This window comes from Carlito syrichta, unplaced genomic scaffold, assembly GCF_000164805.1.
Source record: "Carlito syrichta isolate Samal-C Ts95f unplaced genomic scaffold, Tarsius_syrichta-2.0.1 Scaffold308755, whole genome shotgun sequence".
Taxonomy (NCBI): Eukaryota; Metazoa; Chordata; class Mammalia; order Primates; family Tarsiidae; genus Carlito; species Carlito syrichta.
In genome coordinates, this window is record NW_007252851.1 from 470,275 (window position 1) to 487,037 (window position 16,763).

Sequence of the window (16,763 nt, forward strand, 5' to 3'; positions counted from 1 at the left end):
GTTTATTGATTTTCTTTTTTTTTTTTCTCTCTTTTTGATACAGAGTCTTACTGTGTCACCCAGGCAGGAGTGCAATGGTGTGATCCCAGTACAGCCTCAACTCCTGGGCTAAGGCAATCCTTCTTCCTTGGCCTTCTGAACACCCAGGATTACAGGTGTATGCTACCATGGCCAGCTTATTATTGTTTTTTTTGTAGAGACAAGTTCTCGCTATGTTGCCCAGGCTGGTCTTGAATTCCTGGTCCCAAGTGATTCTTCCACCTCACCCTCCCAAAATGCTGAGATTACAGGTGCAGGCTACCGCACCTGGCTAGTTTAGACACTTTTAAAAAAAATTCTGTCTTTATCATCTCTGTTCAAAGCCATGGCCAGGTTCGGTGGCTCAGCCTGTAATCTCAGCACTTTGAGAGGCCAAAGCAAGAGGATTGCCTGAGACTGTAGGTTCAAGACCAGCCCAGGCAACTTGGCGAGACCTCTCTTTACAATAAATAAAAAAAAAATTAGCTGGGCATGGTAGCATGTGCCTGTAGTTCCTGCTACTTGGAAGGCTGAGGCGGAAGGATTGCTTGAGCCCTGCCGGTCGACGCTGGGGTGGCCATGAGCATGTCACTGCAGTCCAGCCTGGGTGATGGAGTGATACTCTGACTGAAAAAAAAAAAAGCCTAACATGGTGCTAAATAAAACCATATCAGATTTTGTAAAGGATGCCTTTTGATGTTAGAAAAACTCCAGCTTCCTTCAGTAAGAATAATGTCTAAATATGATTCAAATTCAAATAATTAACTATAAAAAGACATATACTTTACCTAAATGCTTTAGTGTTTTAAAAATATTATCCCTGATAAATTTGTCTCACAAGATAATCCAGTAATTAAAATATTTTGCTTTAGTAATACATTCACTAGAACATAATATACTCACTGGAAGGCTTAGGAATTCATTAAAGTAGTCCACAAGGAAATTATCTGTTGCCAAGGAATTTTCCTGCAAAAATATAAAAACACAATACTATGATTATACTAAAATGTTTTAAAACATGTCTATATCATTCTGCTATCAATTTATTAACATGTACATTTTCATATCTTTTTTAGTCAGTCAACATTGAGCCCACACTATAAACAGAACGTAGTTGTACAGTCTCTGGAAGAAAGAAGTACAAAAATAGAATTGAGTATGCTCTTAAAAGACCTTGCTACTATGCTTAGTTGGAAAACAGAGCACATGAAAAGTATAGCACAACACTTATAGGAAACATCAACAAATACAAAATAAAACACGTTACATTTTCCAGAAACTTATTAAATATATATATGCCTTAAAAATAAAGACACAGAGCCGGGCTCAGTGATTCAGCCTGTAATCCCGTGCCTTTGGGAGGCTGAGGTGAGTGGATTGCCTGAGCCTGCGGGTTCGAGACCCACCTGAGCAGCGAGACCTCATCTCTACAAGAAATCAAAAAATCAGCCGGGTGTGGTAGCGCGTGCCTATAATTCCGGTGACTTGAAAGGCTGAGGAGGAAGGATTGCTGGAGCCCAGCAGGTCGAGGCTGCGGTGACCGGGAGCGGCCACTGCACTCCAGTCTGGGCGACAGAGTGAGACTCCAGCTCAAAAAAAAATAAAAATAAAAACAGAAGCAGTGCTTGCAGTTAAAACAAAATTGAAAATGTAAATTTCTTAAATTACGCAAATAGAAAGGCTAACCTAAGTGAAAAGAATGTTCTCCTCAGATGAGATATAGTTTTCATACTCTAGATCCTGTTTCACACTTTTGCATAAGGAAATTTTGACAGTGCATGTGTTCTAAGCATAAAGATGGTATATATTTTTTCCATAACCATCTCATCCACCAACATAGCTACTTTTCAAATTGGCAAAATTGAAAGGCCACTGCCAAGAACAAAATCTCTCTTCCAAATCATAAAACACCTTATTTTATTAGTAATTGTTTCCATTGTGTCAAAAGCATATCATGGCACACTGTTGTATAGTACATGTGTTTATTTTGTTATTCATAATTATACTTCAATTTTGTAAATCTAACATGAAAGCTGACAGACAATATGACACAATGCTATTATTTCCATATGGCTGATTACTTTCTTCTTAAACTGGCCAATTTTTAAAAATGTATTGAAGTATAGTGCTATAAGGAAGATGCTATATTTACATCTACTTTGGAAAATAGATTTCCAGGGTAATTTCTCTGGGTAATCGCAGTGTCAGAAGAGAGTTATAAACAATCAATTATAGAATTTATATCAAGGAACTTATTAGAAATCTCAACTGTTTAAAACAACAAAGAATTTAGTTTACTGAAAATCTCAACTGATTAAAATAACAGCAAACTAAAGATTTAATAAACCTACTATCTTAACAGTGGCACCTTAGAAGAATATGCTCAAATAAAGTTCTGATTGGCGAAGGCTTAACAAAGTAAAGCAAGACAGATATCCTTCTGGGGGAAGCTATAAGGCAAATAACCTTTCAAACTTTATCTTTCAAGATCAATGTAATTTTCTGCCCTGTTTTTAGTGAACTATCTTATTTTTGCTTTTACGAGAACACATCTGAGTTCAATAAATATTTTTTAATATCTTCTAGGTAGAAGGCATCGTGCCACAATAAGGTGGGGGTCAATTTTTTTTTTTCTGAGTTGGAGTCTCACTCCATTGCCCAGACTGGAGTGTAGTGGCACACTCATGGCCACTCCAGCATCGACCTGCTGGGCTCCAGCAATCCTTCCACCTCAGCCTTCCAAGTAGCTAGAACTACAGGAATGCACGACCATGCCCAGCTAATTTTTTATTTATTGTAGATACAAGGTCTTGCCAAGTTGCCCGGGCTGGTCTCGAACCCACAGGCTCAGGCAATCCACTTAGCTCAGCCTCCCAAAGTGCTGGGATTACAGGCTGTGCCACCAAGCCCAGCCCAGACAGATAATTTTATAAAATACAGTAAGAATGTATTTTTAGAAAACTACATAAAAGACATACATTGCAATTCCAAATTTATTTTTTGTTTTGTTTTGAGTCTGGGTCTCACTCTGTCACCCAGGCTGAAGTGCAGTGGTGCAATCATGGCTCACCATAGCCTCAAACTTTGGGGCTCAAGAGATCCTCCTGCTTCAGCCTCCCCATTAGGTGGAACTACAGCACATGCCACCATGCCCGACTAATTTTTTATTTTTTTATGGAGACAAAGTCTCGCTATGTTGTCTAGGTTGTTCTCAAACTTGGACTCAAACTGTCCTCCCATCTCAGCCTCCCACAGTGCTAGGATTACAAGCGTGAGCCACCGTGTTAAGCCACAATCCCAATTTTTTGTTAAATTCGACAGATACAAATATACTCTGTTGGCTGGACACAGTGGCTCAAGTCTGTAATCCCAGCACTTTGGGAGGCCGAAGTGAAGGAACTGCCTGAGCCCATGGGTTCGAGACTAGCCTGGGCACCTTGGTGAGATCTCATCTCTACAATAAATCAAAAAATTAGCTGAGTGTGGTAGCGTACGCCTGTAGTTACGGCTACTTGGAAGTCTGAGGCGGAAGGATTGCCAGAGTCCAGGAGGTCAACGCTGGGGTGGCCGTGAGCACTCCAGCCCAGGCAACGGTGAGTGTCCAACTCAAATAGATAAATAACTCTGTCAAAAATGCCATAAAGTTTCTAAATGTTTACTCTCAATTTCAAATAAAGTTCTGATTGGCGAAGATGGCAAATTGCTCATCTTGCCACGAACTTATGAGTTCTCAGGTGGCACTGGTAGCACTGCCCTAACCCCTTGGTGACTCGACATTTCCTAGGCATTCAGTCACAGCCTTGGGTTTGCAATTATAGACAACCACGGAAACTTAACGTATTATTCAAATACAGCGAAATCTGTATTTCTTTCCTGAAATCGTGTCTTAGTTACTACCAATATTAAACAAAAGCAATTCTGTAGAAATGGGGCAATTCTACAATGAGAAGCAGTGTAGCCTCCAAATGCCATATGCTCAATCCTCAAGAGGCACTTGAAGTGGAAGGCCTGCTCTTACTAAATAAGTGAGCACATTTTCTAGTGAAATGTATGTAAGTCTCTGGTCACATCAGTAAGCAAACAATCTTGTAAACCCATGAGTATCTGATAAACCCTTATGCCCTAAACCCTTCCATTGAAAAAAAAAGCAAAACATTTGTAAAGGCCTTGAGCTGAAGAAGTAACAGTTACTCTCAAAAAGGTTCCACAGTTCAGTGATTTATCCATATTAACATGATCTATGTCTCCATACTTGGGTTCAACCTCTTCCAAATAATCAATAAACTGGTGATGGTTAACAGTACAATCAAGAAGAAAACTGAGTTACAATCAATTCCTCCATTACATCATTCCATAAACCTGACTGCAAAAACTGCAACACAGATTCTCTGCTGAATGACGCAATGGAAGGTAGGAACACTTCTTCAGAATTGAATATACTCTTGAAACCTGTTTTTTTAAGTATTACAGGTGTGCCATCTGTAAAAGTGAAGTCAGTTTTTCCATTTTTAGCACAACCTTCTAAAATTTCTTGCTGAAAGAGCATTAAGCAAAATAATTTATGTGTATCTAATTATGGTAAGCAAAAAAATTTGCTTAAAGTTATTTTGCTGCACTCTCAAATGTAGATAAACTACAATTTCTTCACAACGCTAAAAGATGTAAGATATATAAAGACCTTATAAACAAGAAAGAGGAAATAGAGCTTGAGGCTATGGTGAGCCATACAGACAAAAACCACAGTCTAAAAAAGAATGCAATACAGCCATAAGAGATTTACAATATAAACTGTTTTCCTCCAACAGAGGGAAAAATGTTACCTAGTAGGAGGAAATAGAAGAGACTCAAGTGGGAAAAAAACGGCATTTGAAATGCATTTAAAATAACTTCAAATTCTAAATATAAGGGGCAATAATGCAAGAAACAGAGAAATGCATGAGAAAAGAAGAGAGGTCAGAAAGCAAAACATAGGACAGTGGTTGTTATGTTTTAATGCACTGAGGAATGGGGAAGAACCAGCTGGGAAGGAGTTTGAAGAAACTTGCTGGAATTGTGGAAATGATCTATATATTGATCAGAGTTTCAATTACACAGGGGTATACATTTGTCAAAATTCATCGAATTATCACTCTAAATGTTTGCATTTCACAGTGTATATTTAAATCAACAAAAGAACCATAAGCTAATACTAACCACCAGTTCAACACTATTCATGATGAAGTGTTTAAGGGTGAAATTTATCGATGTCTGTAACTTACTCTGAAATGCATAAAAAAATAAGATGAGCCAGGCTCGGTGGCTCAGCCTGTAATCCCGTGCCTTGGGAGGCTGAGGTGAGTGGATTGCCTGAGCCCGAGGATTCGAGACCCGCCTGGGCAACTTGGTGAGGCCTCATCTCTACAATAAATCAAAAAATCAGCCGGGCGTGGTAGCGCGCACCTGTAGTTCCAGCTACTCGGAAGGCTGAGGTGGAAGGATTGCTGGAGTCCAGCAGGTTGAGGCTGCGGTGGCTGTGAGCAGCCACTGCACTCCAGTCTGAATGACAGAGTGAGACTCCAACTCAAAAAAAAAAAAAATAAGATGGACTAGTGGACGGATGGAGGGATAGACAAAAGGACAGAACTGTGAAAAAGCAAATGTAGCAAAATAATTATTGTGAAATCTCTGTGGTAGATATATCAGTGTCCACTACACAGTTCTTTCAATTATTAAATACTTAAAATTTTTCATAATATGTTGAGAGAGGGACCTTATGTGCAAGAAAAAAAGACCAAGTTTCTCTGCACCTTATGGACAGCTTTCTTAACCTCCTGTGTACTAAATGACAGATTCCAAATCACCATCATTGCCTCTAGAATAAATTGCTGGTTATCTGATTATCTTATGACCACTACCCTGGAATTCTATCCACTAAGGGTCAGACCCCTGGGACCTCTGGTTCCCCCTCCTGTCCACAGTACACCAAACCTCATCATTCCTAGTCCTTCTCACCCACCCTATGGATCAATCTTCCTAACCACACTTCATTTAATATGAAGGATCCACATGTCCCCAAGAGTGCTTCCAATGAATGCTATCGGGCGCCTGCCCATCTGTCCAGGCTCATCACATACTACCCTGTTCTAATCATAGCAATTTTTTGTAGTTCTGTACCTTTGTATATGCCGATTCTTCTTGCCTGAATTTTTTTCTCCCTGAATTTACCAACCTATTACTTTTCTTCTCCAAAAGTACGGAGTCATAGTCATCTGTGTTTCCTCTATAAAAACCATTATCATTTCATACTATAATTGTCTGTTTACATGTCTTATCCACTGAATTGTAAACTTCTGGAGGGAAAGGACTATTTCTTATTCATTCTTTTAAATTCCCAATGCCTTTAGATACTGGAATGCATGCCACATTTTTGTTGAATGAGTACTTGAATGAAGTATTGAACTAAGGACATGAACTCTGAAGAGAGAAGACTGAGAACCTCACAAAGACGCTAATAAAATAAGACTAACAGAGGCTGGACACAGTGGCTCACACCTATAATCCCAGCACTTTGGGAGGCCAAGGTGAGAGGATTGCCTGAGCCCATGGATTCGAGACCAGCCTGGGCAACTTGACAAGACCTCATCGCTACAATAAATTAAAAAATTAGCCAGGCATGGCGGTGCATGCCTGTAGTTCCGGCTGAGGTGGAAAGATCACCTGAGTCCAGCAGGTCAAGGCTGCAGTGGCCATGAGCAGCATGCCACTGCACTCCAGCCTGGGTGAGACTCCAACTCAAAAAATAAATAAAATAGATGAGCTCGGTGGCTCAGCCTATAATCCCGCACCTTTGGGAGGCTGAGGTGAGTGGAATGCCTGAGCCCGCGGGTTCGAGACCCGCCTGGGCAACTTGGTGAGACCTCATCTCTACAATAAATCAAAAAATTAGCTGGGCATGGTAGTGCGCGCCTGTAGTTCCAGCTACTTGGAAGGCTGAGGCGGAAGGATCGCCGGAGCCCAGTAGGTCGAGGCTGCGGTGGCCGGGAGTGGCCACTGCACTCCAGTCTGGGAGACAGAGTAAGACTCCAACTCAAATAATAAATAAATTTTTAAAAATACTAATATTTGTATTAATAATACAAATAAGAGTTGTTTTCAAAAGAGGAGAACAATCAGAAGAAGAGAAAGTGAGGCAAGAAAAGCTCCACAAGTGGCCTATTGAAAGTACAGCTTGCTTAGTAAAGGTATTTTGGGAACTTAAGAACCAAAAACTCATTTGCCAGAGCCCAACTGGTCTGCAAAATTATATTTCCAAAGTCCAAGTGGTGCATGCAATGAGGAGCAAAAGTCTGGACTCTTCCTTTTATCCCCAAGGGTTATCACCATATATCACATCAGCATCTACAAGTACTTTCTACTAGGTTTCTAGTCTCAGTCTCTTTCTCTCTCCCCTGGAGAAGGTGAAGGAAGCTCTTGACTCGTTTTTCTCATACTCTCAATTATAACTATGGTTTCAGTCAATTCATTAGGCCCAAATACCCCCAGGTTTTCTCTCTGTACAAAAGTTCTTACAACTAGGTAGTCTCATTTAAAAGAGAGAGTATCTCACACCCTTTCTCATCTTTTCTCCCACACTACACCTTATCTATAGGTAAAATGAGGATGTGGCAAAGCTTCTCTTAATCTTAATGCACTTTAGATTTAACCCTTACACTTAACATTTTAATATAAACTGTTTATCCTCTTATGGCTTCATATTAAAAGTCACCTCTCCAGAAGGTATGCTACTTTTGGGACGAATGATTGACAATTTTTGTCTCCAATATGTTTAATATGGCCATAGTGCAAGTGGTTGCCTAATGAAATATGTATTGACTAACTTGAGGGTGGGACCTCTAACACAGTTTCTACAGTTCCAAAAAAGCATCAGAGAATTTGATTCCTACCAAGAGTACAGGATTCTACAGAGATGAAAGAATTCCAAATAGCCTAACACTTTGCAAAGGACCACTGGGACCACTCTTAGTTTCCAAAGGACTTGTTTGCAACACTTCTGGCCCCTAGCTCTGCAACCTCCTAAGGAAAGAAGGTGAATAGGGAGGGAGACAGTAAGAGTGGTACCTACATCTACCTAACCCTGCCTTCCACCATTTCCATATAAAGTCACCTATTGTGTCAGCCCAAGTAGACTCTCAAAGTTCATCCAACTCAAGAACCAAAAACTCATTTGCTAGAGCCCAACTGGTCTGCAAAATTATATTTCCAAAGTCCAAGCGGCTCATGCAATGAGGAGCAAAAGTCTGGACTCTACCTTTTATCCCCAAGGGTTACCACCGCATATCACATCAGCATCTACCCAGCACAACCATGTTTAAGTTGAAAAAATAAACACCAAGTGGTCACTAATTGACAGGTAATTTGATAGTTTTGTTCATGAGGACTGGAATTTTGGACCTTTTTTGTATACAACTGTCCCTTGGTATCCTAGCTGGATTTGTTCTAGGACCCACAAATACCAAAATCTGCAGATGCTCAAGTCCCTGATATAAAACAATATAGACTGCATATAATTTACACACGCTCTCCCATACATATGTGTGTGTATGTATTTTTAAGAGATGGGATCTTGCTCTGTCACCCAGGCTGGAGTGCGGTAGCATGATCATAGCTCACTGCAGCCTACAACTCCTTGGCTCAGGTGATCTTCCTGTGCCAAACTTGGCACACGCCAACATGCTTAGATAATTTTTCTTTATTTGTAGTAGAGATAGGGTCTTGCTATATAGCCTAAGTCAGTCTTAAATTCCTTAGCCTCCCAAAGTGCTGGGATTACAGACATGAGTCACTGTGCCCAGTCCTACCGTATACTTTAAATTATCTCTAGATTACTTATAATAGCAAATACAATGTAAATGCTATGTATAAACAGCTGTTGTACTATATTAGTATTTAACTTAGGGGTTTTTTTCCAAATATATATTTTTCTTAGTTGAAGTCTCAGTCTGTCGCCCACGCTGGAGTTCAGTGTTACATCACAGCTCACTACAGCCTCGACCTCTTAGGTTCAGGCAATCCTTCTGCCTCAGCCTCCTTAGTAGCTGGGACTATAGATGTGTGCCACTGGGCTTGGATAATTTTTTAAATTTTTGGTGGACACAAGGTCTTGCTATGTTACCTAAGTTGGTCTTGAACTCCTGCGCTCAAAAAATTCTCCTGCCTCAGCCTCCCAAAGCGCTGGGATCACAGGCATGAGCCACTGCACCTGGTCTATTCCTGAATATTTTTAACCCAAAGTTGGTTGAATCTGTGGAGGTAGAACACATGGACACTGAGGGTCGACATATTGCTGTGTGGTGAAATAATGAGAATGTCCTCAGGCTTTGGAAGTGCTCTATGTTTATTATAATTTAATTCAATCTATAAAAATAACAAAATATGAATTTAAGCAGACTATAGATTAGCTAAAAGTGAATATCATTTAACAAGTAAAATACTGTAAATACTGCTTCAAGCTAAAGTCCCTCTTAATTTGATGGTAAGATTAAAGGGCATCTTCTTTTGATAAAATTTTTTAAAAATAGTTTTTAATCTGCTTTTAAAGTTAATAAAACTGAGTTTTAAATATCAGAAAACCTTAAACTCAATGGGAGCAATGAAAAACAAAAGAAAAAGTAAGTATCAGAAAACTTTCAGCAAAATAGATCATTACACTATAATATTTTTACTCCATTTTTGAGGCATGAAACACCTACTTACATAGCTGCAAATAAACTATTTTTAATGCACATGAAAAGACATTATTTTATACTTAAAAGTTAGGTATTTCAAACTTTTTTTTTTTTTTTTTTGAGTTGGAGTCTCACTCTGTCGCCCAGACTGGAGTGCAGTGGCACATTTACGGCCACCTAGCGTTGAGCTGCTGGGCTCCGGTGATCCTTCCCCCTCAGCCTTCCATGTAGCCAGAACTACAGGCGCACACTACCACACCCAGCTAATATTTTGATTTCTTGTAGAGATGAGGTCTTGTCAAGTTGCCCAGGTTGTTCTTGAACCTCTGGGCTCAGGCAATACCCTCACCGTGGCCTCCCAAAGTGCTGGGATTGCAGGCTTTAGCCACTGTGCCTGACCTAAATCTTTAATATTAAGGTATTCTATTTTAATGTTAAAAAATGTTTAGGAGTCACTATCACTTTAAGCTTTTCTCAATGTGTGCCTTACACATAACCAAATCCCAATATATTATAAAGCAAACTAAACTCTAGTCTTCTCGCTATGGTAGATTTATATTTCAGTTTTTATGCAATATGAAAGCAATGAGAGAGGTTGAGATTGAGAGTAGTAAAAAGAAGCATTCATTTTATCTACATTATCTGAGTTATTTACAAGAATGTTTTCATATATACTTAGGCAATTAAAAATACATACCCCAAGAAAACTAGAGAGGACTGAATATATTAAATTTTTTGTATATATTTCCCCTAAGAAAATTATCAAAGACCAATAAACAAGTAACAAAGATGCCAAAATAGAAAAATATCACAAAAATGCTTAAGAAACGTAGACCAGCCGGGCACAGTGCCTCACGTCTGTAATCCCAGCACTTTGGGAGGCCAAGGCGAGAGGATTGCCTGAGTCCAGGGGTTTGAGATCAGCATGGGCAAGTTGGTGAGACCTTGTCTCCACAGTAAATCAAAAACTTAGCCGGGTATGGTAGCGTGCACCTGTAGTTCAGCTACTTGAAAGGCTGAGGCCAAAGGATCATCTGAACCCAGCAAGTCGAGGCTGCGGTGGCCATGAGTGTGCTACTGCACTCCAGCCTGGGCAACAGAGTGAGACTTGGACTCAAAAAAAGAAGAAAAAAGAAAAAAAAGAAATGTAGGCCACATAGCAAATGAAACTCTGCAAACAAAGAAAAGAAAAGTGAAACAAATAATAGTAGTTGTTACGTATGAAGACATCCATCAACCAAAATATATTAATCATCTAATGGCACATTCTGGACAAGATGCTACACAGTATGGGTAATACTAAGGTGTGTTGATTTATATAGGAGTCCACAATTTTGTGAAGAAATTGTAAAATTTATATATTACAGGTTAAAATACATACAAGGTAGTGTGTCCTGACAAATTATTATTAGTAGTAGTATTTTTTAGTTCAGGGTCACACTCTGTCACCCAGTTTGGCGTGCAGTGGCACAATCATGGTTCACCACAGCCTCGAACTTCTGGGCCGAAGCAATCCACCTTCCTCAGTCTCCCAAGTAGCTGGGACTACAGACATGCACCACCATGCCTGGTTAATTTTTTATTTTTTTGTAGAGACGAGGTCTCGCTATATTGCCCAAGTGGTCTCAAACTCCTGGGCTCAAGCAATCCACATATCTCAGCCCTTCAAAGGGCTGGGATTATAGGCTTGAGCCACAATGTCCAGTGCATTTTATTCTAAATGAGTTATTTTATCCTTTGAGGATGAAGACCCTATATTAAGGCTAAAATATCTTGCAGGCATCCAAAACAGCATTATACTTTTAGATCTATTGATTGAGAAAGCATAGTGTGGCCAGGAGCAGTGGCTCACACCTGTAATCTCAGCATTTTGGGAGGCTGAGGCAGGAGGATTGCTTGAGGCCAGCAGTTTGAGATCAGCTTGGGCAATATAGCAAGACCTCGTCTCTACAAAAAAAATCAAAAAAGTTACCCAGGTGTGGTGGTGTGTGCCTGTAGTCCCAGCTACTAGGGTGGCTGAGACAGAAGGATCACCTGAGCCCAGGAGTTTGAGGCTGCGGTGAGCTGGGATTGCACCACTGCACTCCAGCATGAACAACAAAGCGAGACCTCGACTCCAAAAAAAACCCCCAAAAACATAAATTAATACAACATGAAAAAAGTTAGTATGAACATAGAAGCACAAAACTAAAAGAGCACTATTTAAACAAAGTTGAAGTTTGTTTATGTCATAAGTAGTTCAGGGCTGGCATTGTGGCTTCTCAAATATCAGGAGCCCAGGCCCCTTTGATCTTGTGTCTCTGCCATCAGGATGCTTCCAAAACCTCGTGATCCAAGATGACTGCTTCAGCTCTAGCATCACATCCTCATTCCAACCAGCAGACAAAAAGAAAAAGGGTTCATTCTTTCCCTCTACCATATGTGAGTATTAGAGTCAGAATAACCCAGCTTCTGATTGTGGCTTGACTAGGGGTCAGTTATTTGATCTCAGTAAACAACAGCTTTCCAAAAAGTTGTACACAATGCTTCTGCTTACATTCTGTTGGCCAGAATTTTGTTCCACGACCACACTGGGCTGCAAGGGAGGCTAGAAAATGCAGTCTTTAATCTGGAGAGTAGTGTGTCTAATATCTATTTTTAAAAAGGAGAGGATGGAGTTTGGGGAATGGAACTCCAGGTCCCCAGACACACACTTTTTCTATGACAATGTAATATATGAATGCAAACAATACTTTTACACTTCTGAAAAACAGAAGTAAATACAGGTTCAAGACATGTGAATTATTTAATCTATAGGCAATGCGTGGTTGAGAATTTGAATTTGAGGATCTGGTCATAAACTGGTCTCAACTGAAAGCTGCCCAGAGTGCAAAGGCAGCCTGGGTGATGTTAAGTTGGAAAGGCTGCCTGGAGGAGATGAGCTGGGCCTTGAGGAATGTGCAAGATTGTGAAATAGCTGGGGAAGGGCAACCGAGACAGAACCGACAGCAAAGGCAAGGAAGCGAGTGGGTATAGTTTGGCTGGGCTAGAAGGCATGTGGAAGCACTTTATAAACCAAAAACAGTAAGAATGTTGTCATCATCACAGAGAACAGTGTTGCAAGGTAAACTTAAAGGAGACTGAAAAGCTACAGAAAAGGTTTTGGCCAGGTGCAGTGGCTCAAGCCTGTAATCCCAGCACTTTGGGAGGTCAAGGCCAAGGTGAGAGGATTGCCTGTGTCCAGGGGTTCAAGACCAGCCTGGGCAACTTGGTGAGACCTTGTCTCTACAATAAATACAAAAATTAGCGGGGCATGGTGGCGTGTGCCTGTAGTTCCAGCTACTTGAAATTTCAGGCTGAGATGGAAGGATCGCCTAAGCCCAGCAGATTGAGGCTGTGGTGGCCAAAAGCGTGCCACTGCCCTCCAACCTGGGCGACAGAGTGAGACTCTGACTCAAAAACAAAAAAAAAAAAAGAAGAAAAAGGTTTTGAGTACTAAAGCAAAGCACTTGACATTTTGGCATTACTGGTTGCTAGATACGTGGCCTCAGGCCCAGTTAGTTAACCTCCAGGAACTTCAGACTTCTCCTCTGTGAAATGTGGGTAATAATAACCACCTAATAGGACTGTTTTGAAGTTAAATGCCAGCATGTAGTCAGCATTCAATAAATACTAGCTATTAATAAAACTCTGAGGCTGGGCATGGTGGCTCACACCTATAATCCCAGTACTTTGGGAGGCCAAGGCTGGAGGATTCCTTGAGGCTAGGAGTTTTATTTTAAATAAAATAAAATTGTATATATAGTTAGGGCTGCTCATGGCTGTCCAGGAGGACCTTTATTATCCAAAAAAGAAAAAATAATAATAAAATAAAAAGTTATCTGGGTACAGTAGCATAAGCCGGTAGTTCTAGCTACTTGGGAGACTGAGGTGGGAGGAGCCCTGGAGTTTGAGATTACAGTGAGCTGTGACTGTGACACTGCACTCCAACCTAGAGACCCTGTCTCACCAAAAAAAAAAAAATAATAAAAAATAAAAAAAAAGGCTCTGAGCAAGCAAGCAATATGTTGTTTTTTTTTGAGTTGGAGTCTCACTGGGTCACCCAGACTGGAATGCAGTGGCCACTCCCGGCCACTGCAGCCTCGACCTGCTGGGCTCCGGCGATCCTTCCGCCTCAGCCTTCCAAGTAGCCGGAATTACAGGCATGTGCTACCACGCCCAGCTGATTTTTTTATTTATTGCAGAGATGAGGTCTCGCTGCCCAGGTGGGTCTCGAACCCGCGGGCTCAGGCAATCCACTCACCTCAGCCTCCCAAAGGCGCGGGATTACAGGCTGAGCCACCGAGCCCAGCTAAGCAATATGGTAATGTTTTAAGGAGTAGCAATCTGATAGGCAGGGTAGGAGTGATGAGAGAAAGAAAAATCTAAAAGTAGACAGAGCAAAGCAATAGGAAGTAATCCAGCACAACTGATGCACAGGAGTTTGCATTTAATGTGTCAGACAAAGAAAAATTGAAGCTGGCAGACAGAATACTGGAGGCAGTGATATCAGTTAGGATTACTGCCAAAGTCCAGGCCCAGGGATAAGGGCCTAAAATAAGCCAGTAGCTATGAGGGTGGGAGAAAAGATCTGGCTACAAAAGGAACTTGGTATAAATAATTGTAGGTAGGGGGTGGGGGGACCAAGAAAAGGAAAGAAAGCCTTTGGCTTGAGATGGAATGGCCAGTGGCACCATTAACCAAAATAAGAAAAGTGGAGGTAAAATAGAATGAGGGATGGAAAGAAGGTAAGCTCCGTTTAGATGGCTGACAGAGGGGCATTCAGATGATGAAGATGCCGAGTAACCCATGGGCTATACAGAGCTGGGGTCAAACGTGGTTTGTGGGCTGGAGGTGTATAGACTTGGAAGTCCCAGGAAACAGTGGTGGCCTGGAGGTATGTGGAGGAGAAGAGGAGTTCACCTGACAGATCCTGGAGGCCAGAATCCTCAGGGTCAAAACTTTCATGAGAAAAGAAAAAGAGAATCCAGAAAGGAGGAGTAAAAATGAGAGATGAGAGAACTGGGAGGCAGTGGTGTCAAAGAAGCCAAGAGAAGGGGAGTGCCCAGTAGAGCTATTTGAAGTTCACAGATGGGGACAATGCCTAAAATGGTTAGCAAGTTGCTCAAACGTTAAGCAGAATGTTGCCAACGGGAAAGGATTCGCTGACTCCAGAAATGTTCACCCCCTGCTAGTGTGAGGGGCAGTGCGGGAAAGTTCAAAGCAGCTCAAAGAAACTTCCCACTAAAAGTAGAGCTCTGCCAACATGGCTAGAAGATGGTAAGACTTTCTGACATGCTCTGGGTGCCTCGACCTTGGATGTATGTATGCCTGTGTGTGTGTCTGTTTGTCTGTCTCTTGTTTCTCCCTCAGCAGTGAACCTAAGGCCTGGAAGGGTAAACGTGGAAGTGGCCAGCCCACACAGCCTTTTCTCTCTTAGTCCTTGCTAGACTGTGAAGTTCTTGAGACTTATCCTCAGCATCTATGACTGCGTTCTAAGTACACAATCATTCATGTTTGTTGAATAAAAGGCCAAAAGTAAATAAGATAACTAGCCAACAAGCGAAATAAGTGCTGGAGGACATAAGTCAATAAGAGAAGTGTTTAGAGTTCTTGGAATCAGTCTCAGACCTGAGGAATGAGGCTCTCACACTTCGTATTTGTCTGGGCAACCTTGGGCAAGTTCCTTAAATTCTGTATGCAATGAGAATTACAATAGAACCCACCCTAAATATAGCAGTCACCTAAGTGACAATGTATAGGATATATTTGGCAAAGTATTATTATTCATCTTCTCCAGAAGTCAGAACTGAGAATATTTTTGTACATTTTTAAAGGAATTATAGGCCAAGTGCAGTGGCTCATGCCTATAATCCCAGCACTTTGGGAGACCAAAGCAGGACTACTTGAGCCCATGAGTTTGAGACAAGCCTGGGCAACATGGTGAGACCTCATCTTTACAAAAAAAATCAAAGACTTAGCCAGGTGTGGTGGCCCGTGCCTGTAGTTCCAGCTCCTTGGGAGGCTGAGGCAGAAGGATTGCCTGAGCCCAGGAAGTTGAGGATGCGGTAAGTCACTGCACTCCAGCTTGGGTGACACGGTGAGACCCAGAATCAAAAATAATTAATTAAATAAATAAAATAAAGGAATTATAAATATAAATCGACTGCTCATCATCAATCAACGCCATCGACTTAAGTTTACTGCAGCCAGGAACTGCACAGCCACATCAAAATAAAACCACGGAGATGAAACCTACCTCTCATGGAGTCAGTAAAGAGGTTAGAGAAGTTAAATGACATCATTTATGTGAAAGAACTTTCGCGATGAATAGCATCCACCATACAAATCAATTGGCCCTTTCTTCAAACTGTACTGGCTAGAGAATGTGAAAAGGTCTTGTACACAGTTCTTACCTTTGTCACTAAACCAAAGCTTCTGGTGCACTCATTAGACAAAAAGGAAACAAAACACACAACTTTTTTCTATGATCGAGTAAGCAGCCCCTCTAAATCGTACTTACAAATTCTTCTTCTGTAATAGCTGGTAGTTCTGAAACAAGATAAAATATTACATTATCTCACTCAAATGTGATTTCCTTTTCGGGCAAATGAAATAATTTGAGACAGCACCTAGCCCCGCTTTATACATAAGCAAGCCCGGTAAAGCGTTGGCCCTCTGTTCATTCTTTGCACATGGATTGAATTTTAAGTTGGAATTCAAGGTGGAAGTGGGGAGGAAAGGCCTCTGGAATCCAGCGTGGCCACTAATTCACTGTGACCCAGGAGTTAACCTCCGCAGATGGAGGCCTCGGCTATTCCAGCTACAGCGTGGAGACCACACGAGATCCAGCAACACGGTGCCAGCGTGGGCGGGCGGGGGGAGGCCCTGAAACTCGCAGCGAGGCGCGTGGAGGCGGTGAAGCCCGCTTGCCGGTGCTTGGAAGAGAGGACCCCGGGCAAGAGGGGAAACCCCGAGGGGGCGCGTGGCGCGCCCCGACCGCGGCCTGGGTCCCCGTGGGCG

The 16,763-nt window shown here is 41.5% G+C and overlaps 1 protein-coding gene across 1 annotated transcript in view; it reads right to left on the reverse strand.

Annotated features, from left to right (window-relative positions):
* RGS22 (regulator of G protein signaling 22) overlaps positions 1-16,518 on the reverse strand; it is a 139,536-nt gene extending 123,018 nt beyond the window's left edge. Inside the window, exons 1-2 of the mRNA XM_021716336.1 lie at positions 16,264-16,518; positions 922-984 (exon numbers count right to left, since the gene is read on the reverse strand). The gene's annotated coding sequence lies outside the window, so the exon portion shown is untranslated. The remainder of the gene's footprint in view (positions 1-921; positions 985-16,263) is intronic.
* Between the last annotated feature and the right edge of the window lie 245 nt (positions 16,519-16,763).